At 37.8% G+C, this 25,987-nt stretch overlaps 1 long non-coding RNA gene and 1 other non-coding gene across 2 annotated transcripts; both read left to right on the forward strand.

Annotated features, from left to right (window-relative positions):
* Nucleotides 1-9: 9 nt before the first annotated feature.
* Nucleotides 10-8,914, forward strand: LOC137204591 (uncharacterized). Its single transcript, XR_010933744.1, has 3 exons — nt 10-203; nt 1,948-2,179; nt 8,669-8,914. It is a non-coding gene; the product is annotated as an uncharacterized lncRNA (long non-coding RNA).
* A 3,254-nt stretch (nt 8,915-12,168) lies between these two features.
* Nucleotides 12,169-12,275, forward strand: LOC137205139 (U6 spliceosomal RNA). Its single transcript, XR_010934002.1, has one exon. It is a non-coding gene; the product is annotated as a U6 spliceosomal RNA (small nuclear RNA).
* The last annotated feature ends 13,712 nt before the right edge of the window (nt 12,276-25,987 follow it).

The raw sequence follows: 25,987 nt of genomic DNA on the forward strand, positions 1-25,987 counted from the left end.
GCTTTTAAAAGTTTCAAGCCACTGACTCAACAAGGAGGAGGGACTAAAAGAAAGGGGCGGGGAAGAGGAAAGGCGGGCAGGAGAGTGGAGAGGAGGCCGGCGAACGTGGACGGGTGGGAGAGAAGAAGCAAAGAGGAGTAACCAGCCCGGATAAAGCTGTACTTTAAATCTGCTGACTAGAGAAATGAAATAGCATTAGAGACGTGAGTTCCACTGCTTGTAGTTGCTCCTTACAAAAACAATTATGGGTTTTAGTTAGCGCTTTTTTCACCAAATGTCCAGGGATGATAAAAAGCAGTGTATTTTAGAATATTACTACCTTTTCTAAAATTTTACTTACTGTAATATTACAGTAAATTAATGTGGTGGAAAAGAGTATAGCCAAGGCATACTTGTTGCCTATTGGCCAAGGTGTGTGAAGTTAAAGGTGTGTGTGAGTGAGTTATTTGATGAGCTAATTCCTTTCCTCTTAGTTTAAGTAGGGAGAGTGAACAGAGGAAATGGAGATGGGAGAGAGAAATGTCAGAAATGAACATTTTATGGTGGTATGCCCATCCCAAATCCACCTTCCATCCCCGTGACTGCTTCGAATTTTTTTCTTTACTGCAGTTTAGCAAAACCAATGTAGTTTTATGTAACAATAGTTATAACTGTATAATATATAATACATTTTGACTGTGAAAATCTTGATATCTAACCTCTGCCAGATCTCCAGGGAACTGAAGATTTATAATATCTCAGCCCCATTCATGCCAACTCACTAAAAATGAAATCTCTTTTGTAGTGAAATGTCAGGATATTTTTATGAAATACTCATATGTTAAGTTGGCATCAAGTGGGTCCCGAAACTATCAACCTTCCTTGAGACCATCTCCCTCTCTAAAACCCACTGGATAGTTTTCTGCCTGATGACCGCAGAGGTCTGCATATAATTTTTATGTGCTTTTCCACTACTTCCATGGTCCTCCCTCTTCAGCACTCTGCATTAGGGTTTATAATAGCCTGAGTCATGTGGCCTCAATCTTAGAGTGGGTAGGTCCTTTGAGGACTCTCCAGATGCCATACTAGAGGGCTGTGGTAGGACAATTCCCGTAAACTGGCTTCAGTGATGCTCCTGAGGTTGGGCAGGGAAATCTCTTGGCCATTATTCTCTGGAAACAAAGCAAACTCATCCAGCCTTAATACTCTTTCCTCTTCTCAGTAGTACAGATATCAGAAAGGGAGAGGATGGCAAATATTTTCTGATAGATACCTCTCCCTAAGTTTCAATTCATTGAAATAAGTAATAAAACACCTTTTGAAATGTTGTAGTGTTAAGACAGAGTTTTGCTCTCTTATTTGCTGGTTATGTTATTTCTAAGGGTACATTTTTCTCTATGTTAAAGAAGGGGAAAAAAGAAATGGAAATTATAGTCTGACTTTCAAGTTTTCATGCTCAGCAATCCATAAATATTGTTTTGGTCTTGGATTTACATTGTCCTTTCCTTCAAATGAGTTTATTGTTTTGTCCTAACTATTTAATTTACGTAAATATTTGGTTTACTTTTGTAAAAGGATTTATCAAGTGCAATGATTACTGAAATCATCCATTTTATTTTTAAAAATTTCCTAAAATGCTAATTCAGAATTAGTTACATGAAAGAAAAGTTGCAATTGGCTATTCTATAACAGGGGTTTTTTTAAATGAAAAATTGTGTTTGTTTCCAATTCTGTTAGGTGTATAAAATGAAATTGTTATCTAACTATTCTGGAACCTTTTCTTTTAGTCTATTGCTTATGTGACCAACTGGAAAGAGAAAGAAAGAACTTCTTTATACCAAAATAAGTTACTCATGGAAATTGCTTGAACCATTTTCTAAGCCAAAGAGATTAGTCATAGCATTAGCCAGCAATTAAATAATAAGTTCTCCTAACATATGGACTGTACTATATCTTTTATTTCTAAAGTGATTTCCACAAAATCTTTCATAAAAGATGAAGACATTCTATGTGATCTTCTCTTCTTTTGGAATAATGCCACCAAGATTTGATCCTATGAGTAAGAGTGCTCAAGAAGACCTGGGCCGCTGAATGGCTTCCTTGTTGGAATATTGACAACAGTTACCATTCATGCACCCCTCGAAGCTTCTCCAAATGTCTAGCAGCAACTCCTATTATACTTCATGCTGTAGCAGTGCTGGTGAGTTGTATTTTGACCAATAATATACATTTTTAAAAGTATCCCATTTATCTGACCTTAGAAGCTTATCTCCATCAGAATCTTTTGCAAAAATTGTGGGATAGCTTTTTTTTAATGTTTTTCTCATATTCTTAAAAATGCCAATGCCATTTCATTAATATAAACACTGACTTTTCAGAACTGTATATTCTCTGACTGCCAGGCCCTGTCTATGCAGAAGAAATGGATGCGGCCTGATGTGCTAGGCAACACTGCTCTTTGAGAGATGAGGGACAGTCACTTAGAGTTCTGTCCTCTGCAGAATTTCTTTAGGTGCCACCATGAGCCAGGCCTTGGACTCCGTTTTATCCATGTTGCTCTGTGTATTGAGAGACACACATTATTGGCACAGTGAAGAGTAGACTATTTTTCAGAATCGTGTGAAGTATTTCTTAATATGAAAACCAACTGCGTTTTTTGATTTTTACCTTTGTTTCAAAATAGCAATTTTTGAAATTTTAAGAGATGAATGGATTAATTTTTAAGGATTTTGAGTGCTTATCTCACACAAACTCTGATGGATTACTCCCACTTCAATGCGTCGCATGGATGTTAAAAAATAATTGATGGATAAAGATTGAAGATTAGTAAGGAGAATAATGTAATGGTAGAGGAGTGAGTTAGTTATAAGAATCTGAACTAGGGTACTAGGAGTAAGAAAGGACAAGAAGGTAGATTTACCAGAACTTGATGATAGATTGAATGGGGAGGACAAGAGAGGAGTGTGGAAACTGATTTTGGAGTTTTGATTGGGAAAATGTTACTAACACACACACATAAAGGAAGTCCGGAGGAGGAACTGATTTGCTGAAAGATATTTAATGATTTCAACTTGGAAAATTTGGTATGAAGAACTGAAACATCTTGGTGAAGATATCTGGCTGGCAGTTTCAAACATGGGCTGTGGAGTTCAGTTTAAAATTGCTATGAGATGTGGGGTTTTACTCATAGAATTGCTATTTGAAACCACAGGTACAGGTATTATAACTGAGATGGTATGTAGGCAGTGTGCCAAAAAGACAGCACTCACACAGCCTCAGTGGATTTCCTCATTTAATACAGGCAAAGAAAAAGAATGAAGAAAGAGGCAAGGTAGAATCAGGTAAAGGGAAGTGGGTTTATTTGTAAGGAAAATATCACCCTGGTACTTGGGGGAGTCTTAACTTTGGATAAAAGAGCAGTTACTCCTTTCAAACAAGAGTGAATGAAGACCATAAAGGAAAAAAAAAATGTTTTAAAGTAGAGAGTATGTGCTTTAGAAAGCTAAGGTTTAAAAGTAACTTCTCAAATAAAGTAGATGAGGTTATCAGCTGACTCTCGGATTAGAACAAGTTGATCAGAGTTGAAGTTTGCAATACCTCTGTGGGAATTCAAAGGCAGCTGTAGAAGAATAAAAGGATTATCAAAGACTGGGAGGGTCTAGGATGATTTTGTATTGGATTAAGATGGCATTGTCTTATGGATTTCCTTTCATTAACATCAGAATAATTCTAACCAGGTACCAAATTTCCATTTTATCTAATGTTTATTGGACTGTAAGGAAGGAGAAAAAGTTAATTTGCAACCCCAAAAGTATGCAAATTCGCAAATACTCTACCCAAATTGGTAAAACCAGCCAGAAAATGAGTTCTTAAAGTGACTGTTGGTCAACCATATTTCCTTTGGAATAGTGTAGATTTCCCAATATATTACCCACTTGTGCTAGAATCCTTTTTCTTTTTTTTTTTCTTTTTTTTTTTTTTTTGCGGTACGCGGGCCTCTCACTGCTGTGGCCTCTCCCGTTGCGGAGCACAGGCTCCGGACGCGCAGGCTCAGCGGCCATGGCTCACGGGCGCAGCCGCTCCGCGGCATGTGGGGTCTTCCCGGACCGGGGCACGAACCCGTGTGCCCTACATCGGCAGGCGGACTCTCAACCACTGCGCCACCAGGGAAGCCCTAGACTCCTTTTTCAATAGATATATTTCTGGGGTCTGACAATTTACTTCGGAACTCCAGAGTACTCACTTAACTGAAACTTGCTTGCCATTTATTTATCATTCTGTCATCCTTGAGAGGGGTTTGAGGTTAAAAGGTTGTCTCAACCTGGGTAAAATCTGAACTTATTCTCTAGCCTACACCTATTTCCAAGTGAATTTTTCTGTGAGGCTACACACCAAGTATTTGTCAAGGGAAGAATCTTTTGTGTTGTTCTGTTTAATGGGAAAGACTCCCAGCCAGTAGATAAATGTGTCTTTGGCTCCACCTACTGTACAGAGTGAAAATCAGCTTCAGAATAAGTAACTGGTAAACCATTTATTTAATACTTTAACTTTGTTCACCTTTTTCATTAAGCATGGTTAATTTTTTGGATCATTTGTGAATATTTACATTAATTCATTTAGCAAATATTTATGTCTCAGGAACTATGCTACTGAGGGTTTGTTAGTTATGCAGGAAAGTGGTTACTGATATAAAAACAAGGTCCAATCTGTTGGAAGTTTTAGGTGACTTTTTAAATTCTTGGAGATTCATGTTGTCACCTACAACAAAACACTAGAGGCCAAGGTCAGCTCAATATAAAGTCAGAATACTATCACCCAGTGAAGTACAGCTTAAGGACATGCAAATCTCTTTCAGACCAAAACCATCAACCTACTCATTCCCTGTAGAGGCTAGGTTTTCCATCATTAAGTTCCACCTTTGGATTAAGACACTGGAGTTTTAAGAAGGTGAAAATGGAGATGAAAGTATATTCTTGGAAAGGGTAAAAGAAAAATTAACAAAAATTAGTTTACTGTTGTGACTTACAAAGACAGTTTGAAAAGCCTGAGGATATAAATTCTTATGGGAATGAGCAGAAATGAATCAAGGGGCCTGTGAACTCACTTAAATTTGATAGAACTGACCTTTAGTTCTTTTTGGCACCTATTAGTGCACATCACAAAAGACTGAGGTGTATTAAAGCTACTCCCTCATGACACCAGTACCAGCTCAAAACAAAACAAGCTTTAGACCAAGTTTGGCTTCACATTTAGACACTTATTTAATAAACACCTATTAGTAAGCAGACTCTAAACATTTCATACAACTTGCTTTGTATTCTCTACAACGTCCCAACTCTCTGTTCTTTTTAGGTGCTGAGACTACCACCTTGCATGAAAAGTTCTTTTTTTTTTTTTAATACATTTATTTATTTTTGGCTGCATTGGGTCTTCGTTGTTGCATGTGGGCTTTCTCTGGTTGCGGCGAGTGGGGGCTACTCATTGCAGTGTGCGGGCTTCTCATTGTGGTGGCTTCTCTTGTTGCAGAGCACGGGCTCTAGGTGCCCGGTCTTCAGTAGTTGTGGCACGTGGGCTCAGTAGTTGTGGCTCGCAGGCTCTAGAGCGCAGGCTCAGTAGTTGTGGCGCACAGGCTTAGTTGCTCCACAGCATGTGGGATTTTTCCCAGACCAGGGATGGAACCCGTGTCCCCTGCATTGGCGGGCAGATTCTTAACCACTGCGCTACCAGGGAAGCCCGAAAAGTTCTTTTAAAGCAGAAGCGACAATATTCCAGAAACAGCACTTGATTGTAATAGAAAGACTCAGCCACCGGATATCCTCCCAACCAATGACTGGATACATGACCATTTGGGGGTCAAGTAAATAGTTTCTTAAATTCTGTTCATGCAAATGTCTCTAGATTATAGCCAATCTACGCAAACTGAATACCACTCATTTCGCCAAGGAGAGGCTGTTTCTACCAACCATTATGCTAATTAACAAATCACTAATTTCATCAGTAAAAATCCATATCTGACATTCAGGATGCTAATTAACAAATATCTGGTGTGTTTCAAAGACATGAATACAGAAGCACTTGTAGTCCTCTCTGAGGTGGCCTTTTTGATGTATGTTTGCCACCCATGCTAAGCCATGAATTCTTGATTAAGTACCCATACTCTACATGTAACTAACTCTGTATGCAACCAACCAACACACACGTTTATAGTACTGCATCTTTGCTGAAGTTTTTAAAAGTAAATTACAGACATCATAAAACAGGGAAACTGTGTATTGCTTTTATATTGCAACTTAGTACCCTGGAAAATGGAATTAGCTCCTGGCTTCCTGGTGTTAAGAGATGGAAGCAAAAGCCATGAGTTGAAAGGAGATACCAGAAGAATTGGAGCATCTTAAGAACATATAGGGATATTTTAACAATTTTACATTTGAATGGCCCCATCTCAAGACGTTATATATCTACCTTTAAAAATGGCATAGCTATTTTAAATGCTTTTTGTTTGAAGTTAATATGTGTTCTTAATGCTTCATAATGCTTTCTAAATATTTGCTTCATAAGTAACTTGAATCCTACATCATGTGAAGTTCAGACTGATTCATATTCAGTGGGCTTTCCTTTGTGTTTCACGCTGACCCTCTTCAGTCCACCCCTGCACCCCTGTCATTTTCCTGGCCTTGGGCCACTCATGTTGAAATACCGACAGGAGGTTGTTATCACCTAACTTCTGATCTTACAAGCATCAGCAACAGTTGGTCTTCAGTATTCTCCTGGCAATCCTGTTTTATAAAATTTCCAGTCAAAACAGCAAACTTGATGTGTTTGGAAGATTCAGGTGACTTTTTAAATCTATTAGATGGGATTCATTCCAATAACTGATTTCCCCTCAATAATTTTAGTAGTTCTTTTATTTTCATTCTTGAATAAAGTATGAATGGATTTTAAATATTAAAGTTCAAAATATTAACGTGTGGAAAGTGAAAGAAATCAAGCTTTGATTATTATAGATTATAGAAGTTTTTTTTGTTTTTGTTTTAAATTCCAAAGCATCAATAGAGGCAATGGATATAGCTCAGAGATATGATTCTCCTTTTATGGATTTCTATATAAAGAGTTTCAGTAACTTTCTTGGCTTTTTATGAAACAGTTTATCCATTGGGGGAAAAGACTACAGGTTTGTGAATCAGACTTTTCAATTACACTCATCCATAAAAAGATAGCATATTGTGTGTTTAGACTAAATTCTAAATTATAGCCAGTTTTAACAGAAATTTTTAATGAATTGACCACTAAACCAGATAGGACATAGAATCAATCTTTATTTTAGACCTTAATTAGGCAATGAAAACTGCAATTTTGGATTCAGATTCAAGAAACATTTATGGAAACCCTATTATTTCTTTAATATTTTTGTGGTTTTACGTACAGGCAATTCTAATAAGTCAGATTCATTTGGAGGGGCTTCCGATATCCTTAAAAATGAAGACATGCCAAAGCCATATTATAAAATGCTTGATATACTTTGAAATTTAAATTAACTAGTTAATAACTTTAATATAAGCCCCCATAAAGATATATAACTTTGCTATTCATATCATAAATTACAGGATCTACTAAAACAGTATATAATTGTTTAATAGTTTATCATAAGGTAGGATGAGCTGGTAATGTTTAAAGATTCTTGATGAACATACTCTTCAAAATGTCAGTTTATCTCCTAACTATATGTATAATCTTATTTGGAAGTGATATAAAAACTTCACATTTGGGGCCCTTCCTGAATAGGAGGTCCAGACCAAATGGTCCTTCTGATAATGGCCTTTTTGTCCAGCCCCCACTCTGTCTCCAGCCTCTGAGTGAAAGGATCTGCATCTTCCAGGCTAGAAGTTAGAACTCCTCTTTTGCCACTGACTTGCTAGTTAATTTTGCTTTGGATAATTCCCTCTGCCTCTCTTTTGTTTTATACGAACTTTTTGATGTATAACATACTTAAAGAAGAGGGAACATATCCTGAATGTAAAGTTTGGAGGACTTTTGCAAATCAGATACACCTGTTTAACCAGCAGTCATATCAAGAAATGGAAAATTACATCAGTATCATCCCTGTAGCTTTCCTTGAAGGCCCTTCCTTTCATTAATACTTCCTCCATAAGCATAATCACTATTAATTCTTTCCTATTTTTCCCCTTCTCTTTAATAATCAAGTTGAATCTTAAAGAATGTACTATTTTGTGTGTCTGGCTTTTTTGGGGGGATTATTAAAAACTTTATTATGATTATAAAATAATGCTAATGTGTTAACTTATTTGTGTGTCTGCCTTCTTTCATTTTCATTCATATTCTTGCAGGCCGTCATAGATCATTCATTATTATTGATGTGTAATATCCCCTTGTATGACTATATCACAATTTATTTATCTTTTCTACTGTTAATGGGCTTTTGGGTAATTTCCAATTTGAGGATTTTATAAATACAAATCTTCTGAACATTCTAGTACAGGTCTTTTGAGTTGTCTGTCATTTTGCAGGAGTTCTTTATTTATTCTGTCTATGAGTCCTTTGTCAGGTTAAGTGTATTGTGAATAGCTTTTCTTTCTCTGGGTTGCCTTTTTACTTGCTTAAGGGTTTCTTTTGATTAAAAAAAGAATTGTAGATGTAATATAGTCTAAATTGTCAAATTTTCTCTCTACAGTTTGTACTTTTTAGAATCTTTTAAAGAAATGTTTGCCTCCTCCAACTAAAATCAAGAAGATATTCTCTAGGAACTCCCCTGGTGGTCCAGTGACCCTGCACTCCCAGTGCAGGGGGCCTGGGTTCCATCCCTGGCCAGGGAACTAGATCCTACATGCCACAACTAAAGATCCTGCACGAAGCAACGAAGATCCCCTGTGCCACAACTAAGACCTGACACAGCCAAATAAATATTTTTTTAAAAAAAGATACTCTCATGTTTCCTTCTAAAAGTTTTATTGTTTTATCTTTCACATTTAGATCTACAATACCTGTGAAGTTGAATTTGTGTATGGTATAAATTAGGGGTCAGAATACATTTTTGTTGCTATAGAAATTCAGTCTACTCAGCATCATTTATTAAAAAGATCATCCTTTTCTCAGTATTATCTTTGTTGTGAATCAGGTGACCATACATATCTGGGTCTATTTCTGAACTCTGTATTTTGTTCCATTGGTCAGTTTGTTTATCTTTGCACCAATAACATGTTCCCTTAATTACTATACTTTTATGATAGGTCCTAATATATGATAGTATAAGTACTCTAGCTTTGTTCTTCTTCAAGATTGTCTTGACTGTACTTGGCTCTGCATTTCCATATGATTTTTTAAAACCATCTTCTCAGTTTTCACATACACACAAAGTATTTAAAAGATAAACAAGAAAATTGAACTGTTAGGATTTTGATTGAGATGGCATTAAGATGGTTCTATAGATTTTTATTCTGCCTTTATTTTCAAGGATATTTTTTCTGGTTATAGATTCTGGGGTTGACAGTTTTTTCTTTAAGTATTTTCATGCATAATGTTCCACTCTTTTCTGGCCTCATAATTTATGAGAAGTGAGCTGATTAATTGGATTATTATTCTCTTATATGTAAAATGTCATTTTTCTCTTGCTTCCCCACAATTTGCTCTTTATCTTTCATTTTCAATAGTGCAACTACTGTAAGTGAAAATTTCTGTCTTTCATCAGATTTGGGAAATTTTGGCCATTATATCTTCAATTAATTTTTTTTCTATTATAGTTTCATTCTCATATCCTTTTTGAACCATTATACATATAGAACCATTTGCTATCATCTGACAGATCTCTGAGGCTCTCTACTTTTTTCCTCTTCATATTGGCTAATTTCTTTTGATCTATCTTCAAATTCATTCTACTGTCATCTCCATTCCTCTAAGTCCAACCATTGGTGATTTTTTTTAACATATTATATTTTTTGGTTCTAAAATTTCCATTTGGTTTTTCTTTTACCATTTTTATTTCTCTGCTGAGATCTCCTACCTTTTTATTCAATCGTGAATATATTTTGTTTTACTTCATTGAGGTAAGTTAAAATAGCCACTTTAAAACCTTTAATTTCTAGTACCGACACTTGTGTCATCTCAGAGTTGCTCTTAATTGGTTTTCTTTTCTATTGGCAATATGTTCCATTTATCTGGTTTCTCATATGTCAGGCAATTTTTCATTATACCCTAGGGATTATAAACGTTAAGTTGTTGAGATTCTGGATTCTATTATTTTCCCCCGATGTGTGTCATTTCTTTTGTTTTAGCAGGCAATTATCTTATTGGAATTTGTGTAGGATAAAATTATTTTAGATCTGGACTAGAACAGCTCTATGTTTATCTCCAGGGACATCTGGAAGTTTGGCACCTTATCCTGGCCAAGAAAAGATCAGTCAGCTAACCAATGATTTATAATATTCTGTTTTAAGTTCAAAACTTCCCCGGAGGCACCCAAGATCAGCTTGTTTATTGATGAATTACACCTGACATGACCATTTAAACTTTTGGGCTTGGCTTTTATACCCAGAAGAGCATAAAAGAGTCTGCCAGAAACTTTTGGGCAGCTCTCCTGAAACCAAGATTTATCAGAGAAATATTGGCAATTCAATCCCAAGGTGAAATACATATTCATTTTGTGAACATAACAGACCCTGGGGAGCTGTGCCTGGAGGTTTCAAGCACCCTCAGTGCTTTTTTTTTTTTTAACTTTTTTTCCTCTCGACATACAATATCCTCTGCCTTTAATAAAAGTCTTACATGAGTACAGTCATCCCTCGGTATGCACGGGAGATTGGTTCCAGGACACCCAGCAGATACCAAAATTCACTGATGCTCAATTACCTTTTATAAAATGACATAGTATTTGCATATAACCTACCCACATCCTCTGGTATACTTTAAATCATCTGTACATTTACTTCTAATACCTGATACAATGAAAATGCTATGTAAGTAGTTATAAATACAATGTAAATGCTATGCAACTAGTTGCCTGTACAAGACAAATTCAAGTTTTGCTCTTTGGAACTTGCTGGAATTTCTTTTTTTCTGAATATTTTCAATCCACGACTGGTTGATTCCACAGATGTGGAGCCCACAGATAGAGAGGGCCAACTGTGTGCTCTGTGGAGTCTGATAAATCCTTTCAATTATCAATCTATGCAAAATTGAAAATGCAAACTTTGTTTCTTGGGTGGCAGCTTTAGTCTCCGTTCAGTTCGATTACTACTGGCCAAGATGCTTTCTATGTTTCATGCATGTGTGGTTAATGGGTCAAAGATATGGGTAGGGAAGAATTTGATAACGCTCTTGTGACTTTTTTTTTCTTCCAGAGTTTACTTATTCTCACAGTTTTCTGGCTTCAGTATTCTGGTTTACCAGAGGCCATTTTCCATCATGTCCCCACTGCCTTCAGCACAATTTGCACCTGGTCTCAGGCTAAAAGTTTCAAAAAATGGGGACCCCACTTTTCTAGACAAGTATAATCCACTATAGTCGATCTTTTTCTGTTTATTTTCCAGTGCTTCACGTAGCTGCTATTTGTATTAGGTCCAGATTTTATGGTTGTTTTCTGTGGAGGATTCAGTCTGGTTTGATCTTATTCCATCATCATTAGAAGTGGAACTGCTTCCATAAGATTTTTCTATAAAAGGTGTCTTAAAAAAAAAAAAAGCTGCATTTTAGTTTGTTTGGCACACAAAATCTATTACCAATCTTGAGCTAATGGAATGTTTAGAACCAGAGCATTTAAAGGAGAGGCTCCTCTGAAGAATAATCATGAATCCATTTTTTTTAAGACCGGGATGGTCAGAAAAATTATTTTTACCGAAAAAATAAATAAAATTTTCCTCTCACCCCCCAAAAAGCTTCATCAGTTGACTGCTAGTTATAACTGAATGGTTTGGTAAGGTGTTTGACTCTCTCACTACAGTCCTGGCATTATTGAACAATGACAAGTAGATGTCAATGAAATCTAGAAAGATTGCTATGTAACACAGGAACATAATCTCTTCTTCCTTTTTACCATGTCAATATGCTATCTCATTTAATCCTCATACTACTTAAATTAGGTAAGCATTATATATCTATTTAACAGACGATCAAACAGATATTCTGGGAAGTTAAGTAACTTGCCTGAAGTCACAGTACTAAATGATAAAACCTAGTCTAGTGCTCACTTTGGCCGCACATATACTAAAATTGGAATGATACAGAGAAGATTAGCATGGCCCCTGCGCAAGGATGACACACAAATTCATGAAGTGTTCCATTTTTTTTCCAGATTTTAATTTATTTTATTTTAATTACAAAAGCAAAGACATTGATAAAGCAAATACAATCTGCAATAATAAATACATCTGCAACAGATGCTAAATATCATTAAATTATTATATAATTTAGACAGTAAACATGGTCTATTTTTGCTTCTTTAAAATAGAATACATTTGATCACATTTTTTTTTATACAGCAGGTTCTTATTAGTCATCAATTTTATACACATCAGTGTATACATGTCAATCCCAATCTCCCAATTCATCACCCCCTCACCCCCCCCCCACAGCTTTCCCACCTTGGTGTCCATACGTTTGTTCTCTACATATGTGTCTCAATTTCTGCCCTGCAAACCGGATCATCTGTACCATTTTTCTAGGTTCCACATACATGCGTTAATATACGATATTTGTTTTTCTCTTTCTGACTTACTTCACTCTGTATGACAGTCTCTAGATCCATCCACGTCTCAGCAAATGAACAAATTTCATTCCTTTTTATGGCAGAGTAATATTCCATTGTATATATGTGCCACATCTTCTCTATCCATTTGTCCGTTGATGGGCATTTAGGTTGCTTCCATGACCTGGCTATTGTAAATAGTGCTGCAATGAACATTGGGATGCATGTGTCTTATTATTATTATTTTTTTTTTGGTGGTACGTGGGCCTCTCACTGCTGTGGCCTCTCCCGCTGTGGAGCACAGGCCCTGGACACACAGGCTTAGCAGTCATGGCCCACAGGCCCAGCTGCTCCACGGCATGTGGGATCCTCCCGGACCAGGGCACAAACCCGCATCCCTTGCATCAGCAGGTGGACTCCCAACCACTGCACCACCAGCGAAACCCCGCATGTGTCTTTTTGAATTGTGTTTTTCTCTGGGTATATGCCCAGTAGTGGGATTGCTGGATCATATGGTAATTCTATTTTTAGTTTTTTAAGGAACCTCCATACTGTTCTCCATAGCACTCCCTTCTGGCTTGTAGTTTCTGCTCAGAAATTAGCTGTTAACCTTATGGGAGTTCCCCTGTATGTTATTTGTTGTTTTTCCCTTGTTGCTTTCAATAATTTTCTTTTGTCTTTAATTTTTGTCAGTTTGATTACTATGTGTCTTGGCGTGGTCCTCCTTGGGTTTATCCTGCCTGGGACTCTCTGTTTCTCCTGGACTCTGGTGGCTATTTCCTTTCCCATGTTAGGGAAATGTTCAACTATAATCTCTTCAGATATTTTCTCTGGTCTTTTCTCTCTCTCTTCTCCTTCTGGGACCCCTATAATAATGAATGTTATTGTGTTTAATGTTGTCCCAGAGGTCTCTTAGGCTGTCTTCTTTTCTTTTCATTCTCTTTTCTTTATTCTGTTCTGCAGCAGTGAATTCCACCATTTTGTCTTCCAGGTCACTTATCCGTTTTTCTGCCTCATTTATTCTGCTATTGATTCCTTCTAGTGTATTTTTCATTTCAGTTATTGTATTGCTCATCACTGTTTGTTTGTTCTTTAATCCTTCTATGTGTTTGTTCTTTAATTCTTCTAGGTCTTTGTTAAACATTTCTTGCATCTTCTCGATCTTTGCCTCCTTTCTTTTTCCAAGGTCCTGGAACATCTTCTCTATCATTATTCTGAATTCTTTTTCTGGAAGGTTGCCTATCTCCAATTCATTTAGTTGTTTTTCTGGGGTTTTATCTTATTCCTTCATCTGGTACATAGCCCTCTGCCTTTTCATCTTGTCTATCTTTCTGTGAATGTGGTTTTTGTTCCACAGGCTGCAGAATTGTAGTTCTCACTTCTGCTGTCTGCCCTCTGCTGGATGAGGCTATCTCAGAGGCTTGTGTAAGATTCCTGATGGGAGGAACTGGTGGTGGGTAGAGCTGGGTATTGCTCTGGTGGGCAGAGCTCAGTAAAATTTTAATCCACTTGTCTATTGATGGGTGGGGCTGGGTTCCCTCCCTGTTGGTTGTTTGTGAGGCGACCCAGCACTGGAGCCTGCAGGCTCTTTGGTGGGGCTAATGGTGGACTCTGGGAGCAGTCACACCAAGGAGTACTTCCCAGAACTTCTGCTGCCAATGTCCTTGTCCCTGTGGTGAGCCACAGCCACCCCCCGCCTCTGCAGGAGACCCTCCAACAGCAGCAGGCAGGCCTGGCTCAGTCTCCTATGGGGTCACTGCTCCTTCCCCCAGGTCCCGATGCGCACAGTACCCTGTGTGTGCCCTTCAAAATTGGAGTCTCTGTTTCCCCTAGTGCTGTCGAAGTCCTGCAATCAAGTCCCACTAGCCTTCAAAGTCTGATTATCTGGGAATTCCTCCTCCCATTGCCAGATCCCTAGGTTGGGGAGCCTGTTGTGGGGCTCAGAACCTTCACTCCAGTGGGTGGACCTCTGTCATATAAGTGTTCTCCACTTTATGAGTCACCTACCCAGCAGTTATGGGATTTGATTTTACTGTGATTGAGCCCCCCTTAACATCTCATTGCAGCTTCTCCTTTGTCTTTGGATGTGGGGTATCTTTTTTGGTGAGTTCCAGTGTCTCCCTGTTGATGACTGTTCAGCAGTTACTTGTGAATCTGGTGCTCTCGCAAGAGGGAATGTGTGCATGTCCTTCTACTCTGCCATCCTGACCCAATCTCTCTCTTTCTCAAGTTTGAATTGGAGAAATTTCACTAGGGGAAAAAATAGATATCACATATCTAAAAGTTAAGCAATAGATTTTAAAAAATGTAACACATATGGGAAAAAAAAGCTAGAAAACTTTGTATAAAACTAATAGAGGTTGCATAAAACCCCATCAATAATCATCATATATAAATGGGAAAAGTTGATTAACAAACAAATTAAAATGGTTAACACATTTTAAAAATTACCACCACTAGTTTAAGAAATATAGATTAAAATAAAATAGCATTTCCCCTATAAAATTAGTAGAGATTTAAAAATAGCAATGTGAAACATTGATATGATGATACCCTCATTAAATGGTACTGTGTATATAAATTACAATTTCTTGAAAGTAGCAATAAAGCATCAATCTTAAACATGCTACACTCTTTTAACTAGTCTGGTCTCTGAGGATTGCAAGTTGTAGAAACTCTCACCTTACACCTGCTTAGGTCAAAAAAGAAATTATTATATCCTAGTTTTAGGATGGAATCTGCTACTGAAATTCTGTTATTAGGAATCTGCCTTTTTAAATCTCTAGCTTCTGCCTTTCCTCTGTGTTAGCTTCATACCAAGGTTGGCTCTCTCCGGTGGCAATAGAAAATTGGGCTTGTATCAGATCACATTAGCAATCCCTAATGAAAGGGAATGACTCTTCCACAGTAGTTCTTAGAAAAACCAGGGCTGAATCTCGGTGCCTGTGTTGGGTCTCCCATTCAGTCCTGAATGAGTAACTGCAGCCAGGAGGGATGGAGATGACTTTACTCAAACATCTTGGGATACAAAGTGAGGTGCTGCCACCAAAAGAAGGGGAAAAAAGGCCAGTCAGGAAAAATCAATAGATACTACATAATTTCACCCTTTAATAACTCTCCTATGAATCAATGTTAAGAAATAATAGATGCAGACTTACATCAGTGTTTATTACAGCTTTAGTTGTAATGCTAAAAAACAGAAAACAAGAAAACTTAAACAATCTTATTGTCCAACAACATGGAAATTGTAAATTAAGGGATATAAAGTGTTTTAGGGAGTCATTAAAATAATATTTTCAAATGGTTTTTAGTGCTTATGAGGAAAGAACATTTTATAATAGAAAGCCATAATAGCAGAATATGAGATAATTTATAGAGTATGATCTCACCTCTATAAAAAATGTGCAGAAAAAATGAGGAAAAACCTATTAAAATAATAATTAGTTCTAAGAACTGTTGGAATTCACTTATTCATAAAAATATTTTTGGAATGCTTATTTTATGGCAGGAATTTTTATTCAGAATATTGTTGTCTCTATAATTTCCATATTTTTACCTATGTTACAATAAGCAACTGAGAGGTGCATTACATTTAGACTGAAATTCTAATAACCTTACTTAAATCCTTACCATGTTCCAAACATCATTCATCATGCTTTCAGGTACACTGTCTCATTCAATGTGTCCCTTATGAAATCAGTTGTCAGCTCTATTTGCTCCACGAGAGTATTTTTCTTCTATAGGAGCCATAAATAAAATCTGTTGATTGATAGAGTGATTCATTTGTTCATTCATCCAATCACCACCTATGAATTGTTGAAGGGATTAAAAAATAACCCCTAAATTTCCTAAAATTGGAAAGGTAAGAAAGCTTTTAAATTATCATAGGTCAGTGAACAGGTTTTTGCTATGATTAGAATATGTTAGTTATTCTTTGCTTTAAGTAAGTGAAGAGTTACATGAATGTCAGCAATTATGTCAAAGCCATTGTGTGTGAAGAGATTATATTCATGTATAGTAGCATTCAATTGTAATCATAAAAATCATTTATTATGTAAATGGTCTTTCTGCAAGATTTTGGAATTATTGTAATTCCTGTTATTAATGTTTAAATATATAATGTGTATACATTATATATATATATATATATATATATATATACTATATACACATTAAATATATTCAGAGTTTATTTCCTACACATTTATTTATGAATAATTTTCATTCCATCTGCTGGCTCAAATGGGATAAAGGTTACAAAGTTTTCTGACCAAAGGATCTTCTGGTGGGAGTTTGTGGCTGCCACACCCTGAAATTTCAGATCATGAGAGGACATTATTTGGGGAGGCAGTGCATCCAAACCTCCAAGGAGACTGCTGCAGCCAACTATCACAAGAAAGAGATGTAGGCAGAGGTTTCCAGGTTGAAACCTCTGATGGGGTTGTCAACAGTAACTGTGAGAGAACGTTTTTATAGAGTGTCACAAAGCAGGCTGCAATGGCCTGGAGTAGTTTTTGAGCAGGACAGAGGAGAGGCACTGCATGCTTATTATTTTCCCCACCTAACACAAAGCAAGAAGGTGACAAATGCTGCCCATCTAAACGCAGAGCTTAGCGTGTCCAGATAACTTAATTCTTAGTGATTCACACACAACAGTTCACTTACTCCTCACTAAACCCTATAGGATAGGTACTATTATACAGATGAAGGAGCTTTTTTTCTTTTTTTTAACAAATGAAGGAAATGAGGCTTTGAAAATTTACTTGACCAAGATCACACAGTTAGTAAATGCCTGAGCTCAAATTCATGCTCTGAATCCCAGGGTTGGTTTCTAAAATGCTGAAAGGAAACAGATGAGTTATACTTGATAGTGGTAGGTTTCCATTTTTATCTTCATAAAAAATGCATAATTTTTACACTGAAACTGAATAAATGAAATTTCTTTCAAGCTTACCTGATGTGTTTATTTTTTCTTTTAAGAAAAAAAGAACACATCTTTTAAGATGTGTTTAGCATCTTTTAAAATATCTTTGTTCTTGGAAGTTTTGGGCATGGGGGATAGTCTGTTAAATATTATAATCCAATTCCCAATACCACCCTGCTTGTATTGGTGCCGGCACATGGGAAATTCAGTCCTTCCAGCTGCATTTGCAATGCTTACCACTAGAGGGAGGGATCCGACCATGGAGAGGAGCAGCAAGTCCACTGAGGAACTCCTTGGTCAATTCATTCATCGGCAGCTGGAAGTAGCCTGAGCAGAAACTGGGGAGCCCTTTGTTAGTAAAGACAGATGTCTTCTTGTTACCTGGAAGAGATGATTTTGCAACCTCAGTAAAGAGAAGAGCCAGGTTGTGGAGCCTTGAAGTGAGAGAGGCTAATATACTTAGTATCCTAGATTTGATCTTCAGCACTATTGACATTTTAGACCAGTTAATTCTTTGTTCCTGGAGGTTGTCCTGTGTACCATTAGAGGCTTAGCAGTATCCCTGGCCTCTACCTACTAGGCACCAGTGGCACTCTCTTTCCAACTGTGAAAATCAAAAATATCTGCAGACATTGCCACATGTCTCTCCAGGGGCAAAATTGCCCCTGATTGAGAACCACTGTCTCAGAGATCCAAAATCTCCTGAAGACTTGAGGCCCCAGGATAAATAAAATATTTCCTCTCCCTGGTGACTGGGGAATTCCTCAATCCAATGCTATGCATGGAAAAATGAGGTTAGTCCCGTGCATAAATGAAGCATGGATACAGAACAACACATATTGTAACACTAGTGAAAGTGGATAAGGAAGCAAGAAACAGGTTGAAATTTTGCAATTAGGGAGAAAAAAGTAAGAACTGAACCCAAAGGGATGTTAGGAATGATGTTAGGCAAGAAGGAGTTATCAGGCTCAAGAAGCAAAGCCTGGACTTCCCTCGTGGCACAGTGGTTAAGAATCTGCTTGCCAATGCAGGTGACGTGGGTTCGAGCCCTGGTCTGGGAAGGTCCCACATGCCACAGAGCAACTAAGCCCATGTGCCACGACTACTGAGCCTGTGCTCTAGAACCCGCAAGACACAACTACTGAAGTCCGCGCGCCTAGACCCCATGCTCCGCGACAAGAGAAGCCACCACAATGAGAAGCCTGCGCACCACAACAAAGAGTAGCCTCCATTCACCACAACTAGAGAAAGCCTGTGTGCAGCAATGAACATTCATTGCAGCCAAAAATAAATTAATTAATTAAAAAACAAATGTGTAAAAAAAAAAAGAAGCAGCAGATTGGTTCAAGATGGCGGAGTAGAAGGACGTGCCCTCACTCCCTATTGTGAGAGCACCGGAATCACAACTAACTGATGAACAATTATCAACCGGAAGACACTGGAACTCACCAAAAAGGATACCCCACATTCAAGGACAAAGGAGAAACCGTAATGAGATGGTAAGAGGGGTGCAATCACAATAAAAACAAATCCCATAACTGCTGGGTGGGTGATTCACGAACTGGAGAACACTTATACCACAGAAGTCCACCTACTGGAGTGAAGGTTCTGAGCCCCACGTCAGCCTTACCAACCTGGGGGTCCGGCAACAGGAGGAAGAATTCCTAGAGAATCAGACTTTAAAGGCTGGCGGGATTTGATTGCAGGACTTCAACAGGGCTGGGGGAAACAGAGACACCATTCTGGGAGGGCACACACAAAGTAGTGTGCACTTCGGGGCCCAGGGGAAGGAGCAGTGACACCATAGGAGACTGAACCAGACCTACCGGCAAGTGTTGGAGGTCTCCTGAAGAGGCAGGGAGTGGCTGTGGCTCACTGTGGGGACAAGGACACTGGTAGCAGAAGTTCTGGAAAGTACTCCTTGGTGTGACTGCTCCCAGAGTCTGTCATTAGCCCCATCAAAGAGCCTGCAGGCTCCAGGGCAGGGTCGCCTCAGTCTAAACAACCAAGAGGGAGAGAACAGCCCCACCCATCAATAGACAAGTGGATTAAAATTTTACTGAGCTCTGCTCACCAGAGCAACACCCAGCTCTACCTACCCCCAGTCCCTCCATCAGGAAGCTTGCACAAGTGTCTTAGATAGCCTCATCCACAGAGGGCAGACAGCAGAAGCAAGAACTACAGTCCTGCAGGCTGTGGAATGAAAACCACATTCACAGAAAAACATCAGACAAAATGAAAAGGCAGAGGACTTTGTACCAGATGAAGGAACAAGATAAAACCCCAGAAATACAACTAAATGAATTGGAAATAGGCAACTTTCCAGAAAAAGAATTCAGAATAATGATAGTGAAGATGTTCCAGGACCTTGGAAAAAGAAAGGAGGCAAAGATTGAGAAGATGCAATAAATTTTTAACAAAGTGCTAGAAGAATAAAAGAACAAACACCTAGAAGAATTAAAGAACAAACAAACAGAGATGAACAATACAATAACTGAAATGAAAAATACACTAGAAGGAATCAATAGCAGAATGAATGAGGCAGAAAAACGGATAAGTGACCTGGAAGACAGAATGGTGGAATTCACTGCTGCAGAACAGAATAAAGAAAAGAGAATGAAAAGAAAAGAAGACAGCCTAAGAGACTTCCGGGACAACATTAAACACAACAACATTTGCATTATAGGGGTCCCAGAAGGAGAAAAGAGAGAGAAAGGACCTGAGAAAATATTTGAAGAGATTATAGTTGAAACTACCTTAACATGAGAAAGGAAATAGCCACCCAAGTCCAGGAAGCACAGCGAGTCCCATGCAGGATAAACCCAAGGAGAAACACACCTATGCACACAGTAATCAAATTGACAAAAATTAAAGACAAAGAAAAATAAATGAAAGCAACAAGGGAAAAATGACAACATACAAGGGAACTCCCATAAGATTAACAGCTAATTTCTGAGCAGAAACGCTACAAGCCAGAAGGGAGTGGCACAATATATTTAAAGTGATGAAAGGGAAGAAACTACAACCAAGATTACTCTACCCAGCAAGGATCTCATTGAGATTAAACGGAGAAATCAAAAGCTTTACAGACAAGAAAAGGCTAAGTGAATTCAGCATCACCTAACCAGCTCTACAACAAATGCTAAAGGAAGTTTTCTAAGTGGGAAACACAAGAGAAGAAAAGACCAACAAAAACAAACCCATAACAATTAAAAAATGGTCATAGGAACATACATATCAATAATTACCTTAAACATGAATGGATTAAATGGCCCAACCCAAAGACACAGGCTCGCTGAATGTATACAAAAACAAGACCCATATATATGCTGTCTACAAGACACCCACTTCAGACCTAGGGACACATAGAGACTGAAAGTGAGGGGATGGAAAATGATATTCCATGCAAATGGAAGTCAAAAGAAAGCTGGAGTAGCAATACTCATATTAGATAAAATAGACTTTAAAATAAAGAATGTTACAAAAGACAAGGAAGGACACTACATAATGATCAAGGGACCAATCCAAGAAGAAGATATAACAATTGTTAATATATATAAACCCAAAATAGGAGCACCTCAATGCATAAGGCAAATGCTAACAGCTATAAAAGAGATAATCGACAGTAACACAATAATAGTGGGGGACTTTAACACCTCACTTACACCAATGGACAGATTATCCAAAATGAAAATAAATAAGGAAACAGAAGCTTTAAATGACACAGTAGACCAGATAGATTAACTTGATAATTATAGGATTTTCCCTCCAAAACAAGCAGATTACACTTTCTTCTGAAGTGCACACTGAATAGTCTCCAGGGTAGATCACATCCTGTGTCACAAATCAAGCCTTGATAAATTGAAGAAAATTGAAATCATATTAAGCATCCTTTCCGACTACAATGCTATGAGATCAGAAATCAATTACCAGGGAAAAAATGTAAAAAACACAAACACATTGAGGCTAAACAATACGTTACTAAATAACCAAGAGATCACTGAAGAAATCAAAGAGGAAGTCAAAAAATACCTAAAGACAAATGACAACAAAACCACGACAATCCAAAACCTATGGGATGCAGCAAGAGCAGGTCTAAGACGGAAGTTTATAGTAATACAATCCTACCTCAAGAAACAAGAGAAATCTCAAATAAACAATCTAACCTTACACCTAAAGGAAGTAGAGAAAGAAGAACCAACAAAACCCAAAGTTAGTAGAAGGAAAGAAAACATAAAGATCAGAGCAGAAATAAATGAAATAGAAAGAAAGAAAACAATAGCAAAGATCAATAAAACTAAAACCTTGTTCTTTGAGAAGATAAACAAAATTGATAAACATTGATCCAGATTCATCAAGAAAAAGAGGGAGAGGACTCATATTAATAAAATTAGAAATGAAAATGGAGAAGTTACAACAGACACCGCAGAAATACAAAGCATCCTAAGAGACTACTACAAGCAACTCTATGCCAATAAAATGGACAACCTGGAAGAAATGGACAAATTCTTAGACAGGTATAAGCTTCCAAGACTGAACCAGGAAGAAATAGAAAATATGAACAGACCAATCACAAGTAATGAAATTGAAACTGTAATTAAATATCTCCCAAAAAACAAAAGTCCAGGACCAGAGGGCTTCACAGGCGAATTCTATCAAACATTTAGACAAGAGCTAACACCCATCCTTCTCAAACTCTTCCAAAATATAGCAGAGGGAAGAACACTCCCAAACTCATTCTATGAGGCCGCCATCACCCGGATACCAAAAACAGACAGAGATACTACAAAAAAAGAAAATTATGGACCAATATCACTGATGAATATAGATGCAAAATTCCTCAGCAAAATACTAGCACACAGAATCCAGCAACACATTAAAAGGATCATACACCATGATCAAGTGGGATTTAGCCCAGGGATGCAAGGATTCTTCAATAGACACAAATCAATCAATGTGATACACAATATTAACAAACTGAAGAATAAAAACCATATGATCATCTCAATAGATGCAGAAAAAGCTTTTGACAATATTCAACACCAATTTATGATTAAAACTCTCCACAAAGTGGGCATAGAGGGAACATACCTCAACATAATTAAGGCCATATACAACAAACCCACAGCAAACATCATTCTCAGTGTTGAAAAACTGAAAGCATTTCCTCTAAGATCAGGAACAAGACAAGGATGTCCATTCTTACCACTTAGTCAACATAGTTTTGGAAGTCCTAGCCATGGCAGTCAAAGAAGAAAAAGAAATAAAAGGAATACAAATTGGAAAAGAAGAAGTAAAACTGTCACTGTCTGCAGATGACCCTATATGATACATAGAGAATCCTAAAGATGCCACCAGAAAACTACTAAAGCTAATCAATGAATTTGGTAAAGTTGCAGGATACAAAATTAATGCAAAGAAATCTCTTGCATTCCTATACACTAACAACGAAAGATCAGAAAGAGAAATTAAGGAAACAATCCCATTTACCATTGCAACAAAAAGAATAAAATACCTCAGAATAAACCTACCTAAGGAGGTGAAAGACTTGTACTCAGAAAACTATAAGACACTGATGAAAGAAATTAAAGATGATACCAACAGATGGAGAGATATACCATGTTCTTGGATTGGAAGAATCAATATTGTGAAAATGATTGTACTATCCAAAGTAATCCAATATGAAAAGACAACCATCAGAATGGGAGAAAATATTTGCCAATGAATCAATGGACAAAGGATTAATTTACAAAATACATAAACAGCTCATGCAACTCAATATTAGAAAAACAAACTACCCAATTTTAAAAATGGGCAGAATTTTGTAAAACTAGCAACAATAAAAATATTTCATGTACATGTTAAAAAAAAAAAGGCAGAAGATCTAAATAGACATTTCTCCAAAGAAGACATACAGGTGGCTAACAAACATATGAAAAAAATGCTCAACATCACTAATTATTAGAGAAATGAAAATCAAAACTACAATGAGGTATCACCTCACACTGGTTAGAATGGGCATCATCAGAAATCTAGAAACAGCAAATGCTCGAGAGGGTGTGGATAAAAGGGAACCCTGTTGCACTGTTGATGGGAATGTAAATTGATACAGCCACTATGGAGAACAGTACAGAGGTTCCTTAAAAAACTAAAAATATAATTACCATGTGACCCAGCAATCCTACTACTGGGCATATACCCAGAGAAAACCATAATTCAAAAAGACACATGCACCCCAATGTTCATTGCAGCACTATTTACAATAGCTAGGTTATGGAAGCAACCTAAATGCCCATCGACAGATGAATGAATAATGATGTGGTACATATATACAATGGAATATTACTCAGACATAGAAAAGGACTGAAACTGGGCCATTTGTAGGGATGTGGATGGACCTAGACACTGTCATACAGAGTGAAGTAAGTCAGAAAGAGAAAACCAAATATCATATATTAACTTATATATGTGGAATCTAGAAAAATTGTACAGATGAACCAGTTTGCAAGGCAGAAGTAGAGACACAGATGTAGAGAACAAATGTATGGACACCAACAGGGGAAAGTGGCGGGGTGGTGGTGGTGGTATGAATTGGGAGATTGGGATTGACATATATACACATATGTATAAAATAGATAACTAATAAGAACCTTCTGTATAAAAAATAATTAAATTAAGTTTAAAAAAAAGAAGAAGCAGCAGCAAAGCCTTCCACAATGGGAGAACTCTTAAGAGACATGTGCATGCATGTGAAAGGACTAAGTTCTCTGAGCCAATTCAAACTCTTGTCTCACAAGCTTCCTCTTCCAGTATTTTCTGTCTCACTTGCCAGTACTGTTCTCCATTATGCTAGAATCCTTGGAGTCATTCTTTGCAGTCACTCCCTTCAGGAAAGAAGTGATTTAAATATGTTTCCATAGCTATTAGATACATTCTTGACCCACAGAACCTAGCTTACATTGAGGGTTGTAGTGAACTCTGCATATTCCAGCAGGATGGCTACAGCTTCCTTACTTGCAAGCATACTGGCCACATATAATGCAAAAGAAGTTTAATCAAGAGGAAAAAACACGTATTATGCAAGAGGACAAAACCAAACCGATAATATATAACTTCTAGAGCAAATGTATTCAAAGCCCCACATGTTCTTTTATGTCATATAGGGACTCATACTGCCAAGAGCTCTGTTTATATCAAAGGTAATATCCATGGATCCTGGGTTTTGACACCAACAGGCCAGTGGTTGGTGCTCCTGGTAGGGTCAAGTCCAGCCTTGGGTGGACAGCTCAGTCTAAGCTGTCCATTCAGTTCTCCTGAGGCCCTTTGAAGAAAGGATAGTGTAAGGATCCATCCCATCCAGTGATGAACACTTTTGTTAAAAAGATACGGTTTCTTGGGAATTCCCTGGCTGTCCAGTGGTTAGGACTCTGTGCTTTCACTGCCAACGGCATGGGTTCAATCCCTGGTCAGGGAATTAAGATCCCACAAGCCTTGCGGCCAAAAAAACCCCCAAAAAACAAAACAAAACAAACAAAAAACAACAACAACAAAAAACGATTTCTTATACCAAATCACGAAAAACCATTAGTTTGGTACATTCAAGGGCGTCTGACTTGAACATAGTTGCATTGTTTACTGAAGCAGGTCAGAGTAAGCAGGACTCAATGTTTATTAATTGATTATATGAAGAAATGAATGAGTACATGCATGGCTACATTCAGAACTTAGAATATTCTAGTATATGTCTACTTCTACTTTTTTGAGTACTTGCTTCTGCTCTGGGAAGTAAAGGAATTTTAATCAGAGGATGGTGTTGGTGCTTGCCTAGATTCCTTTTGTTAGCTGAAGCACCCATCCTACAGGGGCTCCAGGTGTTAACTACTAACAAATCAAAGCTTCCCCTTTCTCTTATAGAGAAATTCTCTTACAGAGAATTGCCCTAGGTCAAGAGGCAGCCAGGAGCCACCTGACCTGCCTTGGAGGCTATACCTTCCCAAACTTGGCCAGTGACTGACTGACACAGGAGACCAAATGTCAACCCCTTCACCTCAAGGTGAAATCTGTGGTGTAATTCCTATTCCAGAGCTTCTCCATGGGATCAAAGCTATTGTTTAGCTGAGAATACGTCCCTGCCAGCTTTATTTTTCCCTGCCTATTCCTCTTCCCTCACGCCCCCCACCCCACTCCTGAGAACACTCCTCCAACAAGGCATTTGAACAGGTATCTCCACCTCTGACTCTTCTAGGGAACGTGGTCTCATCGATTGCACACTCAGAGCTACCCACCACATGTCAACATGAAATGGAGCAGGACCTATGGTCCTTGCCCTCCCCACCCCATGTCCTCAGCCTTCCTTTTTTCTGTGGAAAAACTTTAGCCAAAGAATAAGT

Source organism: Pseudorca crassidens, chromosome 13, assembly GCF_039906515.1.
Source record: "Pseudorca crassidens isolate mPseCra1 chromosome 13, mPseCra1.hap1, whole genome shotgun sequence".
NCBI classification, from domain to species: Eukaryota; Metazoa; Chordata; class Mammalia; order Artiodactyla; family Delphinidae; genus Pseudorca; species Pseudorca crassidens.